Below are 16,112 nucleotides of genomic sequence, written 5' to 3' on the forward strand. Positions count from 1 at the left end.
AAAAACCCATCTCAACTATATCATCTGGATCTGATCCTGAAGACAAGATTAATTATTAATATGTGTTGTAATTAGTTATTATTTATTAAGTTTAAGGAGAACTGAACTCAAGACCTCCTAGATAAGAGGCTCACAATCTAACGTTGTGTTGTAGGCTCTTGCTTGGAACCTCTTAATTAATTAATTAAATTAAGTCACTTTATTAAAACTTGGGGACAAAACAAAATCTTTTACAAATGTATTTGTACGTCTTTAAATAATCAGGGTAACCAGCAAGTTGATTGTTATGAACATTAATAAGATCCTTATGTTTCAATTCATTTTTGGGCACCAAGTAGATTCTATCATTATAATAGATGATGTCATTCAACATTTTATATCTTTCACCATCAATTTTACCATCTAAGATATCACAAGCATTCTGATTCTTCAAATATTCTGCTAGTATATGATCCTTTCAAGAGGCTAAAACTTCTGAAAGTGAGCAAAATGTAGGATTTCTAGGCAATGTATCAACAACTTCATTTTTCCGTTTGAGAAATTCATTGTCAAAATCATACCCTTGTAGCCTGGTTAGCCAATGTTGTTTGCTCTTGTTTAATCATTACAAGTTTTTACTCCATGAAATATGCGCTACAAACTTTTTGCGTGCATGATATTGCATAACTTCTCAAGTGCATGCATTGTTGCCAACATCTCCTTATCATATGTAGAGAACCACCTTTGCACCTCATTTAGTTTTTGGCTTTCATAAGCAATGGGATGCTCCTCTTGCATTAATTTAGCCTCCATACCAATACCAGATGCATCATGCTCAAGCATAAAATATAATAGAGAAATACGGTTAAAGCCAAAAAACGACAAGTACCCATTACCTTTCTTTGAGTTCATTCATACACATGCAAACATCTTATTTGTCAAATCTATCAGTGGGCGATTAATGAAGAAAACCCTCTCACAAATCTTCTACAGTATGTCATAACCCTATATTTAGATATAATGAATCCTCTAAATATTTTAGTCGCTGATATCTACCAAATGTTACAAATAGGTAAATAAATGTTATTGATAATAATATCAATAAATATGTTTAATGAATAATAATAAGGATATCAAATATAAAATGAATGTATCAAAGTAGCCTTAATCCACAATGTTCATGACTAATGAAGTTATTAACTAATAAGAGATAACAGTCAATGATAACTTAGTGCTCAATAATATATTATATAACCAATATTAATAATTTATAATAAAGAATATTAAACATCTATATTTATAATCAACATATTTACATATGACTTTTAAGCATACTTAAACACTATTTTATAAACTACTAAATGAATAATCCATGAAAGAATATACTGATAAAATGAATAAATGACTAAATTATAATTCAAGAAATAATGAAAGAGGCACGACTGTATGGAACACGTCTCATAGGGACTCAAGATTCAATCTGCAATATATATAAATTCACGTGAGGAGAAGAAAACTTGTTATGGGAGGTGGAACACACATGATATTTGGACCATCGAACAACAGAGACTAACGATACTGCAAAACTCCTGCTAGCAGCGATGGGTGAGATTAGCAATAGCAATATTTGTTGGAAAGGAACAAGAACAAGACACGAAGACTTCTTGGCTGACAACTGAAGCTAGCAGCAAACAGAATTGAAGAACATTGGTACTAGGAGATAGGGTGAAGCATAGACCAGTGAGAAAGAACACAGCAATAAGGAGCTGATGGTATCATCAGCATGCAGAACATCAAACATATTAAGAGAACAATATTAGAGAGGAGTCGAGAGCATGGATAATTAAAGTATCCCTTAGCTTGTGCTGACTTAAAATAGACTTTGGGAACACATAGGTAGGACGAAGGAAATAATTAATAGCCAAACAAGAAGTGAACGCAATGAACATATGGCGATAAGGTGATAAGGAGATAAAACCTGATTCCCTATCATCAAAGGAGAAAGATTAAATTGATAGACTAGTGGATAAGTGGACAAGACAGATAAAAGACAAAAGAAAGAAAAAGTCCAAACTAATAGACACTAAATAATCACTACCTGTACACAAAATCTGCTAGTGATAAGCACTCAACAATGGCATAGGAGGAAGGAAAACAATGAATAGGAAACGCTAGAGCAATATAAATAAGGACAGTAACAACTAGATCATCCTAATGGGAAGAAAAAGAAAGGTAGATGGAGAGAAGGAATCAAAGGAGTTCAGTGATAATATAGGCAGAAATATTTAGGGATAAGAGCTATAAACAAAGAAGGCTGAAAGCATATATATATATATATATATTGAAATGTCCCCATTTTTAGCAGGTTCCTGCAGTTGGCGTGGTCAGTTCACCATCGCGACCCTTGTGAGCTGACAGTGGGATTTAAGGGTCTCAGTTGTGGGGTTATAGGCTTTCTAGAAGCCTATTATGTGGTTTGGCTCCTTGTCAACTGTTGGTTCCAATGAGCTCAGTTGAGTTAGAGGAGTTGAGTGATACTCTCAGTTTTTTTTTCAGGCTTTTGATTTGGGCTCCAAGAATCTTGGAGGGAGCGTCTATTTATAGTAAGTCACTCCATTAGGTTCATTCATCGTCTTTCTTAATCAAGATCACTCTGGTGTTGTTAGATTTCAATTCTGATGCTTCTACAGTTGTTTTTGCGAGATGGGCTAATTCTTATTATTATTCATCTAAATATGTTGAGGTTGCTATTTTTGTTGTTGTAGGTTGGTCACCTCAGTATCATAGTTCACTGGAACCGGGATGAAAAGTTTTAAATCGTGAGCACAAGAAATAGTGGCCTTGTGTGTTAGAATATTATGTTATGGTGGGAAAGGTCATTTTTGGGAGCCAAAAGTAATTAATAATTATATTAATGACACTTTATTATATCTTGATGTTGTGGAGTTTATTTGGGAAACTTGTGCAATTTGGAGATTATAAATATGAGCCTATTTGATGAGAAAAGCATCCGATTATTTTGTTTGTCATCTTTGTAACATTTCTTCAGTTTGGTTTTTGTGCCCTTGCTGAAGTATAAGGGTTTGAAGCTTATCGTTCTTCAACAGTTGACGTATTGTGGACTTCTGAGATTTGCATATTGATGCGTCTCTCTGTATTAATTGTGGCTGAGGGTTTCTAAGTCTTGAGAATTGTTCTGAATTTGCTTGACATTTTGTTGCTGAAGTATAACAATGTGTCAAATTCTTTTACTGTAGTAACTGTGACTAAGAAGTTTGCTGTTGATCAATTTGTTGCCTGAGAATTGAGAGAGGAATCAAACTTTTGAAATATTAGCATTCAAGTTGGAGATCATTGTGTTTGAAATGAGTCTGCTGGTTTGTCAATTTCAGCATTGCCATTTAAGGAATTCGTTCCCTTCACAGGGAACTGATGTGATTGCATATAGACTTGGTGGCACATAATTTTGGTTGCATATTTATTATCCAGACTTGGCGTTATTTCCTAGGGAGCTTGCATAAATAAATAGAGGGCTGTAATATCCCTTGCCCAACTGACTGATTTTGGCTCAAGGAATATTGTCAAACACTTGTATGTTGCCTTTCTCTTTTCTAATTTTTTTGTGTTTCAAATTGTTTGATATAGTTTGAATGATGCTAAGAAATTTAGAATGTTCCCAAATGATATTACAATACCTCTTACAATGAACAAATATGCAAGTACAGTTCTTTTTGGTATTTTCAATGCATATACATGAAAACTAGATATAGAATTGCATACCTACAGCCAATTGACATTTTGACAAACAATTGACATACAACTATTATGCTGATCATATATGCTATTAGAGGGACATTTCGTCAAACAAATGGTATGCAACATATATCTCCTTTATTGAATTCATTCCCATGTACAGTTTTGCTATGAATTTGCCAAGACAAGTGGGCTTACAATAATGACTACAACAATGCCAAATCTGATTCTAAGTTATCACTTGCAACGGCAAAATTATATGCCTAAGATTACAATGCTAACTACTAATAGTTTCAAGAGGAACTTGATAATAGTGATGCCCAAGGATGGAGATGAAAGTTGCAATCGGAATCAAGCACAAATACTGTAGCGCGTCATTGTTCACATGTACTGTAGCAACAAGAAAAAAAACGATTGCTAATGGTTGCCAAAGATGAATCTTCAGGTCTGCACTCAATAATCCTTCAATATTCTTCAAACCCTTCAGTTATTCCTTAACTTTAAGCACAAATAGAACTCCAGAATGAAGCTCTCTTGAATACCAAATTCAGGGGATATTTGACCACCTCAAATGGTTGCAATACTAAAGAATTGACGCTATCCAATGGCTAACTGAAATAAAAAACCCTTAGCTTCTTCTCCCAACTTCATATCAAATGTGATTGACAATAATCAGATAAATAGAAAATAACCTCTCAAGTTAATTTATTCTTTCCTTGTGGGTGCTCACTTACTTTTCTCCGCAATGCGGGATAAAAGATATTCTTATATTTGCACTTTATAATATTAAATTGACTTTATTATCATAAGTTACTTTATAACTTTATAATAACATAAAAATATTTAAATAAATCATTGAAGTCACTTGAACTTTAATATCTCTTGAAATACTTATCTGATTGCCACGCTGTCTTAAATAGGAATCTCTCCTCATAATTCCCATCTGACCAAATACACTTTTTAAAAATAGAAAGGGTCCATCTCTATTACTTTTGACTTACTATACATAGTATGGCAAATGGAGTCCAAATGATATCGAACGAAGGCCAAATCCATAAATCTTGAATGTTGGAGATGAATCAATCCTCAAAAGACCCTCTAACCATCCTCATTAGCCTATGAGGGTCCAATGATAGGCTAAACCATAGCTAAACTACAGTATCTAGCTAGAAAGGGACATCACAAGGGCTGTGATTGATCTCTAGGGCCAAGTGTTTGCATACAGGGCCTGCAAAATTGCCCAGATTGGTCTGTGATTTTGGTACTACATTTATAGCAGCATTGATTGATCGTGGGCCTATTTAGAAGTCTATATTGAAGCAAAGAAATCACCTATTCAAGCCTGCGTTAGAACTGGTCCAGTTTTGGGAGCATGCAATTGATATTTCTATTGTAAAGATTCAAGAAATTCTGGCAAATCGCTCACTTCTAGGTTCATTAATTACATTCTATGTAATTGCAGATCAATTCATTTCTATCGATAGTTCAAATTGGGTTTTGGTAGCAATTCTTCTATTCAACATTTGGTTTTCAGTAATTTGGCTTGAGCATTGTATAACTTCCAAAAATACATTTCAGAAAACACCAAAAAATCAGAAAATTGAAAAAGCAAAAAAAGAATCATTTTATGTTTCCTTCCACATTTCAACTAGTGGCAAGAGAGGTTCATTATAGTGGTCTTAGAGTGGTTTTCTGCCATCCTATGGGGCAGTAATTATTTATTATTATTTCAGAGATATTGCTGCATTTGGAGTGACTAACACTCTAGCATTTTCTAGTCATGGATAGACATGGGAGTACTCATAGTTTTGGAAGTTGGAGTAATGAGGAAGTTATTAGGAAAATGAATGCTTTTTCGGAGAGTATGGAGAAACTTAAGCTTCATCAGTAGAGGTTGGCAGAGAGACTGTCGGATCCATAGACGATTGATAGGGCATCGAGGTATATGGTTTCCTCTTTTAGGAGATCAACACTAAGGATATAGGGAAGAAGACTTGAGTTGGCATTCAAGAGCCAGATGTACCTATGTTTAGTACAACACCCACTAGTCCTATTCGTAGTTTTGATGATGGACTTTCCACACAGAGCAATGTGGATGTGTCAGTGCCACTGGTGGACAACAACACTGAGTGTCAATGAGTTGAGTATTCTAGAGTTGTTGTGGATAGCACAGGTTCTATTAGGGTAGTAGTTACTACTGACTGTTCAAACTCTCTGGAGGGGATTATTATTGGAGATTTATGTCAGCTATCGATGTGTTGCTCTACTGCAGGAGGCAACTACTTCCTTAGGAGGGGCCGATACATATTAAGAGCCACCCAGTTGTGATATTAGTGATCTGGGTGTTACAGCGGAGTCAACCGATGTTGGATCATGCTCTAGCATTATTGATTCACACACAGCTTGGCATTGAGTCATGTGTGTAGAGTGAAGTGATAACAGTTGAGCATCTCTTAGGAGATGTGGATATAGAGAGTATGGACACATCTCATGATCTATTTGATGATGCTATGAGCTGTACTAGGTTTGATGCTCCTTGCCAGTTATTGGGTAATGACTCCGAGGGGGTTTTGGATGGGTCCCGAGATTAGGATTTATAAGGACTTTCTGTTGAGGGGGAAGCAAAGTCATGCAAGGAGTTCAATATAGTGAGGACTTCCACTTCTCAAGAGGAAGTGTTGCTGTAGATATCGAGTAGTTGTATCTCGATTACAGATGTGTTGAGCAGTACTGGTTTAGTTTCCTATCACAGTGTAGATAGTGAGGTAGTGTTCTCGCAGAGGAGCCAGGGGTTACAAAGGCATCATGTGACTAGTCAGCTGAAGGTGAGTGATAGTGACATCACTTTAGCTCTGGAGCATTATGATGCTATCTGTTAGATGCTAGTTGCATCTGGTGGGGGTGCTCCGTTGTTTGATGAGCATAGTGATAGTAGTCTTTCCCTAGCAGAGGTTCATGCGCCTTGAGAGGCTATTAGAGTCATGAAGCATAATTATTCATAATTAGTTGCTAACATGGATTACATTTTGGAGTGGGGTAGCACCTATTATGAGACATTGTTAGGGAAAGAGGAGGTGGTTGAGCTCACCTAGGAGATTGAGGTGATCGTGGACTCTCTTCATTGTCACAATCATTTTTGGATAACGTGACCATGGACTCTCTTCACTGTACTCAGTTGGCTCCAGGAGTCACAATCATTTTTGGATAACGTGACCGTGGAATTGGAGCATGTTCAGTCCACACCAGCTACAAATCTAGTTCAGTTGCATATTGTGGTGGTTGGTGGTGAGTCTTCTTCCACGGTTAGGGATGAGGGATGTGATGTTGTGGCAGTCACATCTGTCTAGGATATGGGTGCAGTAGGTATGGAGGAGGTGAGAGCATTAGTGGAGACGAGCTCTCATGATGATTTGCTTCTTTTTGCGTCAGCGAATATATTTCTTCCTCTCATACAACTGGTAGCATTGAACAGTTGGCAGTGCCACGTTTTCAAAAGGATCAACTGTGGGTCGAGAGGAGTAGTTTGATGCTTCCACAGATAATTTCTATTGCACAAAATCTTTTATGAAGTATCTTTTGGAGAGTTCATGTGCGGGAGGATTCATACAGAGTCTTGAGGGTACTCTCATTCAGGGTTCTCGAGCTATATGATGATTGTAAAGACCTTGGCTACAGTGCTTCCCAACAAAGATTTTTAGGTTGGGTTTGTTGAGAGGATTGCCCAAGATCTTTCCCAATCGGTAGTTGTGCGTGGTCAGAGATTGGAGTTGTCTCCTAATTCCCAATTTTATATTAATGAGCCCTTGAAAGAAATTGGGGCTTTCTATCAACATTATATAGTGGGGGTGTGCTCATCATTTTGCTTTTGACCCATAGGTAGAGGATTTGATTTCACGTCAATGTGGGTTAGCTCCAGTTTCATACCATCCATTATGGGATGGGTTAGCACCATCTTTTGCAGATGGGATGGACAGGTGCAAGTTAGACCACTTGCAACATCTACACACCCAAAATGGTTTATCAAAGGTTGCAGTTGGTGATAGTGATTGAGGTACTTAGGGTCATTATGATCTCTATAGTGCAGTTGGGTGTGAGTGTCAATTTGATAGGGACTCAGATGTTGACAGAGTTGGTATTTCAGTCTCATTGAATTCTGATGGGTTGTTACCACCATCAACGCCTACAATTAGTTTCTAGATGATTACGTCATTGATATTTGTTATTTGGGTGCTGGTGCTACTGGATTCTCTTGTATACAATAGGGATAGTATGCAGTTCTACCCTCAGGATCCAGGTGGACTCTGATATTTTAATTTTGCTCTGGGATTGCTCGGGGACAAGCAATCTTAGGGAGGGAGGACTGTAATGTCCCCATTTTTAGCAGGTTCTTGCAGTTGGCTTAGTTAGTTCACCATCGCAACCCTTGTGAGCTGACAATGGGGTTTGAGGGTCTCCATTGTGGGGTTAGAGGCTTTCCAACAACCTATGGTGTGTTTTGGCTCCGTTTGAGGGACTTACTATTTATAGTAAGTCAGCTATTGGTTTTAATGAGCTTAGTTGAGTTAGAGGAGTTGAGTGATGGTCTCAATTTTTATTTTAGGCTTTTGGTTTGGGCTCCAAAAATCTTGGAGGGAGCGTATATTTATAGTAAGTCACTCCTGTCAGGTTCATTCATTGTCTTTCTTCATTAGGATCACTCTAGTGTTATTAGATTTCAATTCTGATTCTTCTATAGTTGTTTTTGCAAGACATGTGAATTATTATTATTATTCATCTAAATATGTTGAGGTTGCTATTTTTGTTGGTGTTGTATGTTGGTCACCTTAGCATCATAGCTCATTGGAATTAGGATGAAAAGTTTTAAATCGTAGGCACAAGAAACGGTGGCTTTGAGTGTCAAAATATTATGTTATGGTGGCTAAGGTCATTTTTGGGAATTTATTTGGGAAACTTGTGCCATTTGGAGATTATAAATATGAGCCCATTTGATGAGAAAAACATCAGAATATTTGATTAATTATTTTGTTTGTCGTCTTTATGATGTTTCTTGACGTTGGTTTTTGTGCCCTTGCTGAAGTATACGGGTTTGAAGCTGATTGTTCTTCCACAACTGAGGTATTGTGGACTTCTAAGATTTGCATACTGTCTCCTCTTTCCGTATTAATTGTGGCTGAGGGGCATTTATCCTTGAATATTATTATTAGCTTTTGATATTTGGCTGAGGGTTTCCAAGTCCTGAGAATTGTTCTGAATTTGCTTGACATTTTGTTACTGAAGTATAACAATTTGTCAAATTCTCCTACTGTATTAACTGTGCCTAAGAAGTTTGTTGTTGATCAATTTGTTGCCTGAGAATTGAGAGGAATCGAAGTTCTGAAATATCCGCATTCAAGTTGGAGATCATTGTGTTTGAATCGAGTCTGCTGGTTTGTCAATTTCAGCGTTGCCATTTAAGGAATTCGTTCTCATCACAGACAGCTGACATGATTGCATAATTGCCCAGATTGGTCTGAGATTTTGGTACTGCATTTATAGCAGCATTGGTGGATTGTGGGCCTGTTTAGAAGTCTACGTTGAAGCAAGGGAATCACCTATTCAAGCCTACGTTAGAACTGGTCCAGTTTTGGGAGCATGCAGTTGATATTTCTATTGTAAAGATTCCAGAAATTCTGGCAAATCACACACTTCCAGGTTCATTAATTACTTTCTATGTAATTGTAGATCAATTCATTTCTATCAAGAGTTCAAATTGGGTTTTGGTAGCAATTCTTCTATTCAGCATTTGTTTTTCAGTAATTTGGCTTGAGCATTGTATAATTTCAAAAATCGAAAAAAGACATATTTCAGAAAACACCAAAAAATCAGAAAATTGGAAAAGAAAAAAACGAATCATTTTATATTTCCTTAAGCATTTCAATCAGTGGCAAGACAGGGTCATTATTTATATCAATATGGAGAATGGAACCATAATTAAGAGATACATGGAAATTATAAGATATAATAATAAGGAAGGAATATTAAACAGTGAATATAAGACCATGCAGTGGAAAAGGAGCATCGAGGACAAGGAGGAGGAGGATAATGAGAATGAAATACATATTAAGATAATATCTTATACTTTCTATAATAGTCAACTACTTGTCTGTAGTCCGTCTTTAAGTCTAGATAGGAATGTTTCCTATCCCGTCTCTTTTTCCTTCAGTCCAGATAGGAATGTTTCCTATCCTGTCTCTAGTTTTGTTTCTAATTCTGTCTTTAGTCTACGTTGTTTCTAAAAAGAAACAACGTCCTTGTAATTCTTTATAAGGAACACATTTGTTCCTCTGTTAATAAATGAATCATCCGGAAATCCGTTAATCTGACAACTCTTCTTGAATCTTGTAACAATACAAAGTGTCCATCAATAATAACAAAATACATGGTAGTGGTGAAGGTTGTGAGGTTGATACATCTACATCCACTACGAAGGCAAAGCAGTCATAAGGGGGAAATAGTGTAAACATAAAAACAAACAAAAAACAACGATCATTTTAATAAGATATATGATAAAATGATCAGGCCAAGAAGTGCATTCCGAATACTTCATTGCTGTGATAATAAATTATAGAATTAAACAGAGGTTTAGAGAAAAATATAGATAACATTTGGAAGAAGTAAAAATTAAAGCAACCTAATATCTAAAGGATAAAAGTACAACTAAAAGGGATATCATATTTTTTTAAATCTATATTATTATATTGGAAGATGAGTTATGATGGATAAGAACTTTATAGATATTAGAGAGACCAAGTTAATCTTGGTAGAGGGCATATGTTATGGTTGTCAAATAGAGGACTTAGAGACTAGAGGGTATACATTTTGAATGTCGAGTTTCTCTAAAGGAGAAATCGGAGATTAGAGGTCATTCCATATGGATGTCAGATTCTGAAATGTAATCCAGGTAGAGATTCATTGTGAATCTCTAGAGACAATATTTATATTGTAGTGGTTAATCATATGCATATGTTAGAGGCTAGAGACTTGGCTGGAGGTGGGATCTCTGCCAAGTAATAGTTGTTAATGAGTATGCATTATTAGAGATCTTAGAAGCCTTAGAGAGGCACTCATCATATGATAATTGCCTAATCGAGAACTTTTCTCACTAGAGCATAGGTAAATCTAAGAAGAGATTCTTTCTAAAGGTTAGGAAGGGTTAGTAAGGGGCAGCATTTAGTTAATAGTTATCTCATCATGTATAGCATGCTGTAGAATCTTAATTTCATGTTCATATTTACTTTTTTTTAATCTTGTACTAACGATCTGCTGTAGGTTCTAGTATTTATTCCTTAAGCCAGAAGTGGGAACATTATATAGTATGTGCATAAAACAACAAAGTCTCTCAATTGTGACATGTTTGTTGGTGGTGGCCAATCAAGTATGGAATTGAATCTTCTCTCTATGTGCATTCACTCCACCATGCCCAATGACATCCCAAATACAATAGCTCAATGAAACCAAACTCACATTTAGAGGCTTCCGCAAAAAGGGAATCAACCACTAAGATACTCAACACCTCATCAAGGTGCCGAAGATGATCCTTCGACGTCTTGCTACATACTAAGATAACATCAAAGAAAACCAACAGGAGTTTCCACAATTGCTTATCAAACACATGATTCATGCAAGACTGAAAACTAGCCAAACCATTTGATAGTCTAAAGGGCATTGCCAACTACTCAAAATGGCCATATTGGTACCCAAATACTGTCTTATGCACATCCTTCTCTCAAATTCGAAACCAATGGTATCATGAATGAAAATCTATTTTGAAGAAATAGAATGATCCGTGTAACTCATCCAACAAGACATCAATATGCCCAATAGCATACTTGTTCTTTATGGCCTTCTTATTAAGTTCATGACAATCTATATGCATATCCTAAGACTACCTTCCTTTTTCACGAAGACAACTGAAGATGCGAAGGGACTAGAACTAACTCGTGTATTTCCTACACCCAATAACTCCCAAGTAGTCCTCTCAATCTTATCCTCGAATCATTTAGGGTAACCATTAGGATTTGTAACAATTGGCTTGCTATATGCTCAAATGCAAGGTTGGAAGTAGTCCATGTGGTATATCTGAAATCATCACATTTATTCACACTATAGATGTGAATAGCCATAAAGACATTGATGCACTTTGTTTTATTGTCTTCTTTGTATTTTGTTTGAGTTTTTTATGAATCAAAAACAAACTTAGCTTTATTTGGATCCAATTTCTCCTCTTGGATAATTTTTTTTTTCCTTAATTTCTCCTTTACTTTCTTCAAGTCGGTTTTCTTCTTGTTTCCTCTTGATTTTCATTCCAAATTGAGGTGGATTTTAACCAGGTTTGAGGAATTTTCCATTAGATTTGATCATCATTTATGGTCTTTGGCATGCCTTCGTCAAATTTCATGGCCTTCATACCTACGCGGACTTCATTAGGATTGAGAATTTTTCAAACTATTAACCAAATTTCTCCAAAACCTTGGCAAACTTCATCTCAACCCATGGATTCTTCCAACACTTAAACAAATTTCTCATTTTCTCTTACCTGCCTGAACTTCATATACATTTGAGGAATTTTCTACACTTCTCAAATTTCATAGCTCTTATAGCTGGTCAGACTTCAGTTGCGTTGGTGGAACATGTCTCTAGTCCCACTTTGATTAGACTTCATGCGGTGTTAGGTATTTCTCATGTTGGAGAATTCAAACTTTGCCCCTTGTCAAGGAATTTCACATCTTGAAGCAGACTTTGTTGAGGATTGAGGATTTTTATCATTTTTATGTCAAACTGTAATGACCTTGCTCAAATCTGATCCCAAAATGCTGATAAAGGTTCAAGAAAACACTTTGCATACAAGGGTCATATGACTGATATAAAAAATCAGTTTGCTTTTATGGCTCTTTCCTTCACTTAGCATCAATAAGAATGCTTGCAAGCAGACTCTGAATTGACTAAACAATGACCTAACATGAATGTGCAACTAATTTTGGCAATATACAATGCATATATATGATCTAAACATGAGAAATGAACACCTACAGCCAACTAGCATTTTTACAAACAATTGGTATGCAAACTAACTAGCTATTAAATAATGATATTGAATTGCTCAAATGACACCAGCAACTATTATCTCCTTAATTGCAATAAAATTTCTAATACAATGCTCATGAAATAAGGCCAAGACTTTTGGCATTTACATGGATTACAAAAATGATAATGTTGGTATAATGCACACCTACAGCTGAAACTTACGACACCTAAAATGCAATGCTAACAAAGGAACTTGGTTGCAGATGGCTGTAATAATTTTCTCCAATGCTGCCTTTTCTGCTTTACTTTTTCCGATCTACTTTTTTCGCTTGCTTTTTTTGGATCTGCTTTTTCGCTTTGCTTTTTCGAACTGCTTTTTTGGATCTACTTTTTCGGACTGCTTTCAAAAAACTCAAACCCTCAGGTAGTCTGAGTATTCAAATTAAGCTCAACTTGAAATGGCTGAATACCACTTCCAAAGTGCAACCCTTCAGAAGGTCTTTCACTTCCTCAGTTATGCAATCTCTTAAGAGGTATCGTTCTCAAGGATTATGCTGAATATTTGCAGACCTGGATGGTGCCACAAATGCTCAAAGAGAATAGTAGTAGAATCATCAATTCCCATCCGTTCAAATGAGAGGCCAAGCCCTTTATTTATTTACTTTTCTAAGAAGTTACTAAGGGGTTCTAGAAGCATCCTTTTCTAAGAAGTTACTAAGAACTTCTAGAAACATTCATTATAAAATCTCATTATAATGCACTTTTATAATAAAATAATTTTATAAAATAAAAAGTGCAACTTAACTTAGAATTATAACATATAGGCCCAATATAAGAAGTAATGATAAAAAATAAATAATATCTCCAAGAGTATAATAAACCATCCAATCTCCAAATAAACGCCAGAATGACTCATCACAACCACCTGTCTACGAGAGTCCGTGATAGACTGATTCGGCACACAAAACGATGCCAGCCAAAATGGGGACATTACACAAACTTCTCATGTCTTTAGGAATTTCCCTCCATTGAGTGGATTTGGCATTGGTTTGAGGAATTTTTTACTTGGACAAACTTTTCATGGTCGGAGTTTAGGCTGATTCATGGAATTTCAAGCGTGGAGGAAAATATATTCATATAAAAAATAATATTTAAGTACAAGCCCTTTCTTACACTTCAAGTTATTTTTTATAGAAATATCATTAGGGTTTTTGAGAGTGGTTTCAAATGTGTAGGAGTTATAATAGACATTCTAGATTTTAGAAAATTCTAAAAATTTGAGGACTTAGCCAAATTTCAGTGATTAGCACGCTCCTATCAATGTTCTTTCACATAGCCTCTCTTGACTTTTCCAAAATAATTTTGATATTGGTGAAAGGATTTTCACAATTTTGAACGCTTTTCCTTGTTTTGAAATCCACAAATTTTCACCACTTTTTGTGTTTTTTTGTGAAATCCAAGACAAACTTGAAGTTGAAAATAGGAGTTTTAAATTTTTATACGGGTGATTTCTCACTTTTCTCAAATGCAGACGTAACCTTAAACCTTCCCCAAACAAAAACTTCTAATAATAGAAATTTAGAAAAATAAACAAAAAAGAATACAAAAAAGAAAAACAAAAGACAAAAAAAGAAAACCCCAATTGGCGTATAAATGCCAAATTTTCTTTTTGAAAAAGCAAAGATGTAGAAAAAGCAACTTTTCCTGGAAAGTAGTTGTCAAAGTTGACGTCAAGAAATATCGATCTTTGTCCCTTGGGCCTTTTGAACACCTTTGTGGCATCAAAATATTATTTTGGTCATGCATTTTCCCTTTTACTTTTTAACATCTCTGAATTTGGATTAAACTTCTAAACTTCACATTGGCAAGGGATCAGAGATTGAGATTGAAACACTTCAACAAAACCATAAAATGTGAAAATTTGGGTGTCCCCATTGTAATGGGGTGATGTGTGATTATGTCGCAACATGACTTATCTTGAGAGTTTGGGTGTTTGATTATTAACAAAGAATTTTGGCATCGAATTTTATGTGGTTCAACTCACTGAGTTGTAATCATCATTTGATGGTTTCATGCATCGCATTGCCTTTTTATTGAATGCTTGATATGAATTTCTTGTTAGTGTGCTTTGTAGGTATTGTTATGTTGCTAGAATTACTCTAGATTTTTGGTTGGTGATACTCTTATAGAGGCTTAGACTTTGCAAATATATCATAGCCATTGATTATTTAATAATACATTGAGTTGCTTTGGAGCGTGGAGTTTTTCTTCCATAAGGGTTTTCCCTTATAGTGTATTGTAGTATATTTATTGTTGCAATTGCAAAGTTTTAATCCATTTGCTCGTATTTTCTCTCTTAGATTAGCTTAGCAAGTGTATTTCACGCTTCTATTTCCTTTTACTATCTTGATTCTTTTGCATCTTGATTTTCTATGCATGATTATTGTGAATAGTTTTGCTTGATATTATGAAGATTGGCTCCATTTGATAGGTTATGCCATGTGCTTGTTGGGTCAAACTATCTATTTTCTTGGTTTAGTTTGCAAGTTGGTTCATGCTATTGATTGTGGTAATGTGGTTCAGTTTATTGGTTGGCTTGGTCGACATTGTTACACATACAGATATATTGAGGTGGGGGCGAGGAGGGTCAATTTAATTCAACATTAATTACCATTTATAATTTCTCAAATTTTCATATCACCCGCTCAACAAAAGATAAACATACACTAACTTAACAGAGCACTAGATTTATGTGGAAACTTGGAAAGGGAAAACCATAAATAGAATAGGTACTTGAATGTACTGTCCAATCTAGTCTCACAATATAATAAATAACTTACAAAATTTTGTGGGCATCAACCCACATGAAATTACAATCTCAAATGGAGACACCGATTTCGATTACATTTGCAGCAGCCAACCTACAGTATGCACCAGCCCCCTAATGCAAGAACAGGCCACAATCTCAAATTATGAGGCATCAACCTCAAATACAGAAAGGGGATACATATAATATGGACTTCCTTAACTCAATTTAATATCTACCTGATCTGATCTACATGAGAACACTCTCAATGTATATAGGGTGTACAACTAGATTTACACTTTTTAATTTATCTTTGCTACGTATTGAATGTACATCTTGTACAATATTTTTCATTTCCTCCAACTCATACTCATTGGAATGAGTTTAGATCAACAATATATATGCATTCCAATAATGAATACATTCTTTTGTCGGCCTAGAACATATCTTGAAATTCCGGAAGTCTGCCACAAACAAGTTACTCAATCAAATGTGTGCTTGTCTCCATCCT

At 35.6% G+C, this 16,112-nt stretch overlaps 1 protein-coding gene across 7 annotated transcripts in view; it reads left to right on the forward strand.

Moving 5' to 3' along the window:
* LOC149569009 (putative ubiquitin-conjugating enzyme E2 23) overlaps positions 1 to 16,112 on the forward strand; it is a 111,383-nt gene that overhangs the window by 23,938 nt on the left and 71,333 nt on the right. The window lies entirely within an intron of this gene.

Source organism: Cupressus sempervirens, chromosome 3 (genome assembly GCF_028749045.1).
Source record: "Cupressus sempervirens isolate cs-2001-9-10 chromosome 3, ASM2874904v1, whole genome shotgun sequence".
NCBI lineage: Eukaryota > Viridiplantae > Streptophyta > Pinopsida > Cupressales > Cupressaceae > Cupressus > Cupressus sempervirens.